The 12,015-nt window shown below is 47.2% G+C and overlaps 1 pseudogene; it reads right to left on the bottom strand.

Annotated features, from left to right (window-relative positions):
* Positions 1 to 9,767: 9,767 nt before the first annotated feature.
* On the bottom strand, positions 9,768 to 11,398 carry LOC101416575 (nucleoporin NUP35 pseudogene; annotated as a pseudogene).
* Between the last annotated feature and the right edge of the window lie 617 nt (positions 11,399 to 12,015).

The raw sequence follows: 12,015 nt of genomic DNA, 5'->3' as shown, positions 1-12,015 counted from the left end.
CGTAATAATTTTCTGCTTTAAGTAACTTCAGAGCTGGTCTCAGTACTCACTGCTTCTACCATACGGAGACCCGTATCTTCACCAAACTGTGCGAGGATGAGGGTGAGACAGAGACAGGAAGGGCTCACTTTTTACTTCATATTCTTCTGCATTGTTTGGAAAGAAGACAAAATAAAGGTTTTATAAGTCTGGGGTTTTGTTTTGTAATGAATTGGTTCCAAAATCATTTCTTTGGAGGCGGGTTGCGGAGGCGAGTGGATGAAGCAAGCAAAGCAAAGACTTTAAAAAAGAAAAAAGATTAAAATATTGGGAAGTGGATTTGGCCCAATGGATCGAGCACCTGCCTACCATAGGAGAGGTCCGGGGTTCAAACCCCAGGGCTCCTGACCCGTGTGGAGCTGGCCCATGCGCAGTGCTGATGCGCACAAGGAGTGCCCTGCCACGCAGGGGTGTCCCCCGCGTAGGGGAGCCCCACGCGCAAGGAGTGCACCCTGCAAGGAGAACCGCCCAGTGCGAAAAAAGTGCACCCCATCCAGAAGTGGTGCCACACACACGGAGAGCTGACACAGCAAGATGACGCAACCAAAAACGAGACACAGATTCCGGGTACCACTGACACAAGCGGACACAGAAGAACACACAGCAAATGGACACAGAGAGCAGACAACTGTGGGGTTGGGGGAGAAGGGTAGAGAAACAAATTTTAAAATCTTAAAAAAAAAGATTAAAATACTGGAACGGCGCTCCTTCCTTCTTCCAGGGCAGAGCCCGGCCTCGGAACTGAAGCCCCTCTGCCCCGGCCGCAGGGCAGGGCTGGCCCCGAGTCCGGCTGCCCAGGACCGAGAGCGGCCGGGAGGAGCCCAGGGCGACAGCGTGTGGCCAAGGAGGGCAGGGCACCGTCCTCCTGGGCCCTCGCCGCCCGGGCCAGCGGGTGCCCACCGCGTCGCGGGCGACCCCTGCACAGAGGACCGGTCTGGACACTGATCGTGGGAGAGGCTTCGGTGGGGACCACTCGCCGTGCCGCCTGCCGGGCACGGGACGGCCGCCTCCCCTTGACGAAGAGCCCGGTCCTGGGGAGATCCAGGGCCGTGGCCGCCTCGGCTCCCTCCGCCTGCCCAGGGGGTGGTTTGTCCAAAGGCTCCAAGATCTGAGCTGGCTTCTGAAGCGTACCCAGCGAAAGCTCGGGTCGTGGCTCCTCGCCGTGGAAGACCAGGCCCAGCCTCCCAACCTCAGGGTGAACGTTAGGGCTGACAGTGGTCTGCGGGACACAGACAGCCCGCCGGAAACGCCACTGCCCAGCCCTGCTGAGCTCCTCAGCGAGGAGGACCCGGCCAGCAGGACGAGCAGGAGGACACGCCGAAGGAGAGCAGAAGGAAGGGCTTCGCGGAAGACCAGGATGACAAGGACAATTCTCATTTTATAGGTAGTTTTTATCATACTACATTTCTCCATATTATGAAAATATATTTAGTATAATAAATATACTAACTTTTATTTATACATTTCATAACATAGCTGACGTCTTTATTTGGCACGGTGGTCAAGAAAGAGAGTTCTTATCAGTCTCAAAATTATTCACATGAAAGAGTGTACCAATCACTTGCAAAATATGTAAATAAATGAATATCACATGAAAACACTTTAAAATCCCCTGTCAGTTTATCTGAGTCCATTAGAAGCATCTGAGTCTTGTTCTTATTGTTGTTGTTCAAAATATTCATTTTTGATTTATTTCTCTCCCCTTCTTCCCCATTGTCTGCTCTCTGTGTCCATTTGCTATGTGTTCTTCTGCGACCACTTGCATTATCCAGTGGCACTGGGAAACTGCATCTTTGTGTGTGTGTGTGTGTGTGTGTGTGTGTGTCATCTTGCTGTATCAGCTACTCCACGTGTGCAGCACCACTCCTGGGCAGGCTGCACTTTTTTCACGCCAGGTGGTTCTCCTTATGGGGCACACTCCTTGCACATGGGGCTCCCCTATGCGGGGGACACCCCTGCGTGGCACGGCACTCCTCGAGCGCATCAGCACTGCGCATGGGCCAGCCCCACATGGGTCAGGAGGCCATGTGCTCAGACAAATAACATCCCCCTTGCCTTGACTTCCTCCACTCCATCATCTTCTGAGGTTCTGTCTTGCTCTGCTGATACCTCCAACCTTGAAACCACTTGGACAATCCCTTGAATGGCATAAAGAAGGAAAACACTTCTGTACATGTAGCAACAGGCTGCCAAAAGGGCTGTCCCCTTCCCAGTGAGAGTCAGCAATCACCTACATCTTGACACGGAAACCTCATCCCTAGGAGTGTGCTGTCACCAGCAGGTCAGAAAGCTGGAGAACATTTCATATGCCATCTCACTGAAGCTTAGAGGTCTGTGACCTATTTATCATTCACCTCTTTGAGGCTCAGTCTTCTCCTCTGCAGCCCTGTAATTTTTATAGCAGCCCTCGTACCCCCACAGGTTGTTGCAGTAGTTTGATATAATTGATGAATTCCAAAAGAAATATTGGATTATGCTTGTAATCTGATCTGTACCTGGGCATGACTGAGTTATGATTAGGGCGTTGCGTCCCCACCCCTTGGTGGGTGGGGACTCACAGATAAAAGGCATGGTGAAGGGCAGAGTTGGGGACTTCTGATGCTAGAGTTTAATGCTGAAGACCCAGGAAGTCAGCACCGAGAGGAAAGAGAAGCCAGACCCAGGAAGGAAGGAAACTTGAAGCCAGAGTAAAGCAAGACCCAGGAACGTAGAAACCCAGGAAGCCTGAACCCTCGCAGACGTCGGCAGCCATCTTGCTCCAAATGGACTTTGGTGAGGGAAGTAACTCATGCTTCATGGCCTGGTATCTGTAAGCTCCTACCCCAAATAAATACCCTGTATGAAAGCCAACCAATTTCTGGTATTTTGCATCAGCACCCCTTTGACTAGTACAGTTGTTATAAGGTCCAGTAAGTTCATCTGTTCTGCCCAGGTGTCCTTGCATTCTTTTTTACCATTTCTGTAGGGCAGAGTCCGGATCTTTGGAGCACTGCCCTTCAGTTCCTGGAGCTGCTTTGCCTGCAGTCTTTGAAAGCCCAGCTCCTTGCCTTGGGTCGAGCTCCGATATATAACTTACTCCGAGTTCCTCCTGCGGGATCAGGCTGAAGGCACCCTCCTGTGGGAGATCACACCTTCCTTACCTTCCTCTGCTTCTCTGTGCTGCATCCCCATAGCCATACAGATGTCCCTGCAGCTCTTCCTTAAAAATTCATGTGCACCCAAATCCTTAACTAAGGCTGTGATTCTGGAAAACCCAACCTACGACGCCTGCTCTCGTGGAACGGGTCTGCTCCCAAAGACCAAGGCTCAAGTCCTAACTCAGCCTTTCACTTGCCTTACCTTTAGCCTTAGTTTCCTCGTCTCAAAAATAGAAATAATACTAATTTCCTTCTGTATCTAGCAAAGCTGAGATAAGGATAAAGGATCAGTCAGATGAGCAATGTAAACAAGCTTTGAACTATATAGCACCAAGAAAATGGTAGTTATTGCTATATAATATGACTTCTAAGTGTACCATGAAGCACTGCGCAGATGCAAGGCACGTAATATGACTTTGAGCATACAAATGTAGTACTCCCACTTCTCATGTGCCAGTCACACACCTGCTGCAGCCAACGGGTCAAAAGTTCTAGCACCGAGGTGGCGGACTTGGCCCAGTGGTTAGGGCATCCGTCTACCACATGGGAGGTCCGCGGTTCAAACCCCGGGCCTCCTTGACCCGTGTGGAGCTGGCCCATGCGCAGTGCTGATGCACGCAAGGAGTGCCATGCCACGCAGGGGTGTCCCCTGCATAGGGGAGCCCCATGCCAAGGAGTGCGCCCCATAAGGAGAGACGCCCAGTGCAAAAGAAAGTGCAGCCTGCCCAGGAATGGCACTGCACACACGGAGAAATGACACAACAAGATGACACAACAGGAAGAAACACAGATTCCCGTGCCGCTGACAACAACAGAAGCAGACAAAGAAAAACACGCAGCAAATAGACACAGAGATCAGACAACTGGGGGGGAGGGAGCGAGGGAAATAAATAAACAAATCTTTAAAAAAAAAAAGTTCTAGCACCTCTTCCAGTTCATCTACCCTTTATAGAAAAACCAAAATCACGAATGCTCTTGTGAGTTTTGTATGGCACTCTCAGCAATCAGCTCTTTCCTTGAACAAAGTCCTAGGCTATATTGCAGAGTTTAGTATTCAATTTGTAAGAAATTTTCACCGGTTTGGGCCTCATCACCACAATGTGAGCACACAGTTGACAACAGGTGTATCATCACAGGTAATGAAAGGTAATAACAGGTGATGCTTACCAGCACCTCTGATTGGTCAGGCACTGTGCTAAACACTTTACGTACATCATTTTATTAAATGCTCCCCCCAGCTCTCTGAGGCAGCTACTATCAACCCAGGAAGAAAACAGCTCAGGCAGCAAAAGGAACGTATCCCAGATGGTCAAGTTAGGAAGTGGAGAACTGGACTTGAGCCCAGACCTTTCTTCTTCCTAAATGCAACCCCTTAATCATTGCATTATGTTAACACACTGGCAGTAAAATGAGCAAACTTCCCAGCGGATCATTGTCCCCCTTCCTCCACCCTGCATGCTGGTAATATGGGTAAGTCAGTCTAGGATTAATAATATCATTCTAGGAACAAACAATTCTTCTTTCAAAAATGGGCTTACACTCCATAGGTACGTAGAACTGGCACAGATGTATACGGGAGCTACAAACAAAACAAGTAATACCTTTGGTCAAAGATTGGAGAGGAGCACGGAGTTGAGATGGTTTCACTGGTTTTCGTTCTTTGAAAATTCAACCTGCGCCCAAGCAATTAAGGCACCTGGAAAATAAGGAGAATGAGAGGGATGAATTAGGTCAATAAAGCTTTGAGTTCTGTGGCTTCCAGATCAGAAATAAGAAAGGAAAAGACTTTGTACCTGAAGAGACGCGGTCAGCAGGTTGAGCTGCCTTTGCCAAAGTTTCCCTGAGCTCTTGCCGCAGCCCCTGGGTGAGACTGCCCAGAACGGAGAAGCGAGGAAGGAAGAAGGCAAACCGCTCCTGAGGACACTTGCCTCCTCCCGGAGCTCCGTCCTAACAGCCTCTTGGACTCCGACAGCGTAACGCAGGATGCCAGCCCTCCTGAACGTCCCTCAGGTTCATGGACGCGGACCTGGGCTGGCTGCTGCCAATCACCACGGCGATCTGAGGCGCCCCTTGGCCGGCCCCGCTGCCCACCACTTCCTGGAAGTGGTGAATGGTCTAGGATGACCCTCAGGCCATGCCCAGCTCCATGCCCAGGCTTCATCTGAAGCCTCTGGACGTGTCCCAGCACGTCGCCTCCGCGGCGGCTGGTGGAGAGCAGGCGCTTGGAACGGGGCACATCCCTGGACTGGGCCAGGCCAGGTGGACAGTCTCTCTGTGACGTTGAAACCGGTCACCGGGATGCTCAAGAAGCTCCGGGCACTGCGGGCATGCGGGCGGTCGGTGCTGGCATCCAGCAGAAACAAGCCACCTGCCACAGGGGCCTCCCCGCAGACGCAAGAGACGACACCTTCAGGTAAAGCACTACAACATGAACAACTGGCGGGGACTCCATCAGTCCCTCCTCGGGGGCTGTACCCCACGAGACCTGCCTGCCCAGCTCTCTGGGGGCAGCCAGTTTCCGCGAGGCCGGGCGCGCCACCATCTTCCTTTGCGTCCTTGTGCCCGGCTTCTTCCCCTGCACCCCTGCACTCTCTGCTCCAGTTAGCTGAGCCCTTGACCCTGCTCCTCCACTCACCCCTTGAACTTAATCAAAGAAACCAGCTTTCCACCAGCGGTGGCTGTTTTGTGGATCCCACCCAGGTCTGCTCTGCTCTTGGGCACACCCACCTCTTGGCTGCCTCAAGGGCTGCAGCTAATGACTCACATCTGTGCTTTCTCCAGAGGCCTGCTCTTGGTGGAAGGGAGTGGCCTCCCCGGTGGCACCTGGGAAGTTACACCACCGCCGCCCCAGATGGCCACTGTCCGATTGATGCAGGGACACCAACGCCTGGCCCCCTTGCCTTAAGCAAGACGCACGCCGTGGTGCTACTTGTGCTCCAGCACCCCTCGTGGATCAGGCCGAGGTTTGATTTGATGGGAGGCCACCTCTTCACTTGGGTTCTTCTTGATCTCTCTTCCCTCAATCCATTATAGGCTGTCCTCAAGAGCACTCCCTCAGATAACACGTGCACCAAAACTCCTGCTTCTAGAGAACCTGGCCCCAGACAAGCGCTCCAGCCTTGACCCCTGGCTCTCCCTGGCCACCACCTGCCCCTTTTCAGTCCCAAGGGTGGCATCCCCTAAAGAGCGGCTCCTGTTTGTCCTCTGGCTCCCTGAACTCGAGGTAGGATTGCGTAATGACTTCCCAGACCCATTTTGAATCCCAAGAGCCACCATCCCAACGGTGGACAGACCAACTGGTCCCCCACAGGGACCCCCAGCCTCCAGCATGGGAGAGCTCAGACCACAGCTGGCCGTGGGACTTGGGCAAAGAGCGGAATCCCTCTGGCTCTCGAGGTGCTCACTAGAGTAAGGGGTTGACCAGATGACCTGGTCTCTCCAAAATCAAATTTTTCTTTCTTGCGATAAGAAGCAAACTATGGGTTAAACACAGTGCTTGTGGGAACAAAAAGAATATGTAATTATGGTCTATTTCTCAACACCCACTGTGATTTTTCTCCCCGGAGCTTCCAATTTGATTATCCATGATGGTGGGAGGGAAATATAAATAAGTGATAGGAGAAGAAACAAAAGCAGTAACCAGCTGACGATGGTTCTAGCAGGGCTGAAAAGCCAAAGGATGACTGTACCCCCTGTTTAAGCACATCTTGCACCTGGTTTTGTGCCAGGAAGGTTAAACTCTGCCGTGGACTGGCCTCTGCTATCTGTCTAGCCTCCCCTTCCATCTTGGTCTGTGTTAAGGGTCCTTCGTCCAGTTTCTCAAACTGGCCATGCTCCCACTTGCACTGAGCCATCCCCTCCGTGGAGATTCTCTTTCTTTCTCTCTTTTTTGGGGGGTGGCTGGGTAAATTCCTGTCAAATAATGTTCTTTTATCTCAGTTTGTAATATAATATTACCAGTGTGTTTATTTGATTCATGGCATTCTCCCCAACTAGACGGTGAGCTCCATGAGAGCAGATGCTGTGTCTTTTTTGCTTGTTTTCTCACCATGTGAGTCCCTAGCATATACAACACATCCAAAAAAAAAAAATTTTTTTGAGGGAGGAAGAAAAGAAAGGGGAAAAAAAGAAGAGAGGGAGAAAAAGAGGGCGGGATGAAGGGGACATCGCTTACAAAGACAAAACTTTGAATATTAATGAATGCCAGTAAAAGCCAGAAAATTTTGAATTTTGGTGCTGGCAATGATCCAATGGCCTGTGCAATGCAATATGGTAGCCAGTAGGCACGTGAAATAAGCACCTGACATGTGACGGCTACAACTAAGAAAGTGAGTTTTAATTTTACTTAATTCAATGTAGTAGCTGATGGCTACTCTATTGGACAGCCTTGGTAAAGATTAAGGAATTCCATTCACTCGTCTCACAGAGAAGGAAGCTAAGACCTACAAAGGCAAAGTGATTTGTATTGTAAATCAGTTCTAAGAGTCAGAATTAGAGCCAAGGTCTCCCAACATTGAGTCCTGAACTCCCATAAAGAAGATTAAAATTAAAGTCTATCTCATAGAAAGGCGAAGGATTGAGCTTTGAGGAAAGGGGCAAATCAAGTGGGAGTTTAGGCAAAGAAGGGCTGGGGAAGTCGGTGAATTCCAGGGACACTTCCACCACCGTTATTTCTAGAGCCCTGGGTGCCACCTCCCACAAGCTTGCCTGACCTTGCTCTTGGGTCAGAATACCAAGTGGAACCATGGTCCAGGAAAAGACAAGCAGCAAATCAGCCTCAGGCTCTTGGAGCTTTATTTCTCTCTGGATCCCCAAAATGCAGAATTCCGTTGAGTGTTCTAGGGATGGCTGATTGCTTTGTCCCCCTCACATCTCTTTCAGGAGAGACCAAACACAAACTGCAGAGTGTTTTCCTGATCTTCCCAATCATCAGGAGAAACCGCATCACTGTAAAACGTTTTTCAGGCAAAGAAGTACAGCCTCAACAGGGACAGCTTGAGAAATGCATTCTGTTTTCATCCACTGTCACTCTCCTACCCCCTCCACTTTGTAATTTTAGAAAGCGTTTGAAACATGTAAAGACTATCACAGCTTTTGTTCACACGCGAGGGGAGTTGGAGCCGAAGGGAAAATTTAGAGAGCTTCACATTTTTTTCCCAAATAACAGCCTGTGTAATTACATTTGAATATTTAAACTTCAATCTTGTCTCAGTGGGGCTTCAGGCTACTCAAACAAGCTTCTCTTGATGAGACTTTCATCTTGTAACGTCTCAACAGTCTATTAAAATGATTGCAAAAATTCGCAGAGGTGTCGCTAGCATTCGGTGAAGCTATCCATCTTGCGATGACAGTTACCCTGGGAACAGCTCTAGCAAAGAAGACGAATTAAAATGCAGAGAAAGAGAACTGGGCTGGTTCCACCGAAATCTTGGTTTAACCACCAGTAATATAGTACTTTTAATATCCTTTTTTGTCATTTGGGGTTAAGCTTTGGAAGAAAAATAGTAAGTGCCCACCATTTACAAAAAGCTTCCAGATTCTGACTAATGTCTTCTTAAAAGAATCATTTCACTTTTTAAATTATGCTCCTGTAATATTTTCTCTGGAGTTTGTCACTACCTTTAGCTTCCAGGCAAGTAATCATTTTTGGCTTAAAGAGTCCAGTGTATTACCAATTATTTGAGACTTGATGAAGCCAAGCTAGCTGCAAAGATGATGATCCCCCAAAATATTTTCCATGTCTCCAGGCCAAATGTGTACCTAGAAAGAAAAGGAAATTCATAAACAAAAATTAGGGTTTCATACACTTCAAATGGGTACATTGTCTAGTTTGTTAATTATACCTCAATAAAGTTATTTATTAGAAACAAAACTATGTCTTTCCCCAGACTAACAAAAGCAGTATAAAAATTTTAATGAAATATTGCCACAATGCTTCAATTGTGCAAAGGAAAATGCTCTTGCTGATCCAAACTCAGGAAGAATTCTGTAAACACTCAGAGTGCAGATCTCAGACATGACTGTTTTAAGTTGTCCAGACATGGCTATTAAAAATAAAAAAGGAAACATCTAGGGCACGGGGTAGAACTTCCATTTCACACACTGAATTAATCTGGTGGAACATAAACAATTTTTGTGAAGCAGATGTGGCTCAAGTGATAGAGCTTCTGCCTACCATATGGGAGGAACACATGGGTTCGATCCCTGGGGCCTCCTGGTGAAAAAGAAGAAGAGAAAGTGTGCCCGCGTGGCAAGCCAAGTGCCCATCCAAGTGCCCGCGTGGTGAGCCAGTGCCCCACACAGGTGAGTCACACGGCAAGATGATGACGCATTACATAGACAAGGGGAGGGTCAAGGCGAAGCACAGGAGAAACCAGGAGCTGAGCTGGCACAGTTGACAGGGAGCCTCTCTTCCCAACAGAGGTCTCCAGGACCAAATCCTGGTGAATCCTAGAGGAGAGAAAATGAGAAGAAAAGACAACACAGACAGCAAAAATAAATAAATAAATAAACAGCAGGGCAGGAGGAGGGAAAGAGGGGGAAATAAATAAATCTTTAAAAACAAAAACAGTTCTGGATGATTGTCTTGTATTTTTTTTTTAATACATATAATTAACAAATTTTATTTTCAAGAAACTTGAGTAGTAGGGGAGTAGGTTTTTAAAAAGACTGTTTCAGTTTTAGAACACTGAAAGATGACAATTCACAGGAAGACGTATACAAAAGCAATGGTTATTAAAATATTAAATACTATCTAAATTAAAAGATCATAATTCAAACAGTTAATTATAATCTTTATGTCTTGGTAGAAGACAGTTCCCATTCATGAAATTTGCCCCAGTTTCTCATGAAAACTAAGTCTCACCACAAACTCAATAATATAGTTTACAGTAATCAAAGCTGGGTTTTTTGTGTTTAAGCATGCACTATCACAGAAAGCACAAAATCCTATTTACATGGATTTTCAGTTTCTTAAAAATGTATCATAATCGTCTTTTAAAGTGCGAGCTACAAATATGCTGTTTCCTTAAAGAAAAAGGTTTATGAAAGAAGTATGAGATAGCATCCCCATGTGCCAAGAGTGGTTATATAACTAACCGAAGGAAACTGGCAGTACTCAGCTAACTCTTATTTAGTGTAGCAACCTTCATTTTTGTAGTTGAATCCTCCACTTTTATTATACTACCAACCGAACATGTACTCCATTGCTTTGGATACAAGACTTTCATCTTTTTTTGGCGTTTGTCTGTCAGAAATAACCTGATAGTCACTAGTAGAAGCTTTATATGCTGTAGCAAGAGGTCTCATGGTAGAAATCCTAGGATTACTTCCAGATTGGGATGGTGTACCTAAGGTTTTGATTGGTGTGGTAAAGGTTAGAGATGGAGATGATAAAGCACATCTGTCACTGTTTCCCTTAACACTTTTATCGATACATGGTTTTACACCAATCATGATAGACTCTCCAAAAATCCTCCCATCTTTACTTAAGGCTTTCCGGGCCTGCAGTTTAGATTGATAATGAATATGCATCCAATTTCCTGTGTTAGACATCACATGTCTTAAGATATTCCCATATTGTGCAAATTGTAATAATATATAGGATGCAGATGCTTGAGGAAATCCAAACACAGTCACCCAAGTGTCATCGAGGTGATCTTCTGAAGTCAGAGAATCTCCTTGAGTATAAAAAGGATCCAACTGGGCAGGAGATAATGTAGTCTTTCGTGGTTGGCCAATATTTGCTGGACTAAATATACTTTGTCCTGTTCCAGGAGTAGTAGTTGGAACTCCAACAAGAGGACTCTGCATTACTGAAATGTTTGGCTGTCTTCTTGAAGTTAAAGGGGTTGATCCAAGTCCTGGGCTGGAAATATCATCATATATACTTCTCACTGGTGGAGCTCCACTTTTATCTTTATGAGCTGGTACAACTGGCTGTGGTGGTGACCCACCTGCAAGTAAAGGTGATCTCATTTCCATTACTCCTACTGAAGGGCCCCCAAGTGATCGAGGTTGTGGAGTCACTGGAGCTGGCAAATCCCCCATTAAAAATCCAGGTAAGAACTGGGCATTAACTCCTGGCTTTGGAGATGTGGGTGAACCCAGCATCATTGGTTCAGATCCAAGTGTGGGAGCCTGGGGTTCCACGGCAAAGGCTGCCATCTCGGCGGCAACTACACTTACCTACGGACCTTCACGATTTTCAAAAATGGCAGAAATTCTCCTGTCTTGTATTTTTAACAAGAGTAGGGTAACACAATAAACACTTGTGGCTGCAGACAAAATGTCAAGTATCTCAAGAGCACATCTGCCTGATGAAATCCAACCAACCTGAAAATGTTTTATGGTTTCCAGGATGGAGCAGGACATGAGACTTCCCTCCCATGAACTTGGGTCCATGTCCAAAGGCCTCCATGAGAATTATCCATTTCTGTTTTTTTGACTATAAGTGGTCCATTCATTTAAAAAGAAGAACAGAGCAATCACATGGGAAGAGGTGCTCCAAGGGGAGCAGGGAATGCCTTGCCTTCGTTTCCTTAGCAGTCACCCTCACAGCCGCCCTCAGCAGGGCGAAGTCGATTGAAAGCCAGGACTCTCCGAGACGACAGTGTCTGGGTTTGAACCCACATCCACCATTAATAGGCAAGTTGCTTCACTTCTCTGAGCCTCAGTTTCCCCATTCATAAAAGGAGCTCAGTAATAGCACCTACCTATTGGGTTGTTATGAAGATTAAACCGGTTCATCGTTGCAAATGCAATCTGTGCCTGGCATAAAGAAAGCACTGTTTCAGCATTGGTTAAGTAAAGTAAGTCTTCTAAAAACCCAACAATGTAA

The sequence above is a fragment of the Dasypus novemcinctus genome, chromosome 31 (genome assembly GCF_030445035.2).
Source record: "Dasypus novemcinctus isolate mDasNov1 chromosome 31, mDasNov1.1.hap2, whole genome shotgun sequence".
NCBI lineage: Eukaryota > Metazoa > Chordata > Mammalia > Cingulata > Dasypodidae > Dasypus > Dasypus novemcinctus.
The sequence above is the reverse complement of the archived record's forward strand: the minus strand, read 5'-3'. Positions and strand labels throughout refer to the sequence as shown.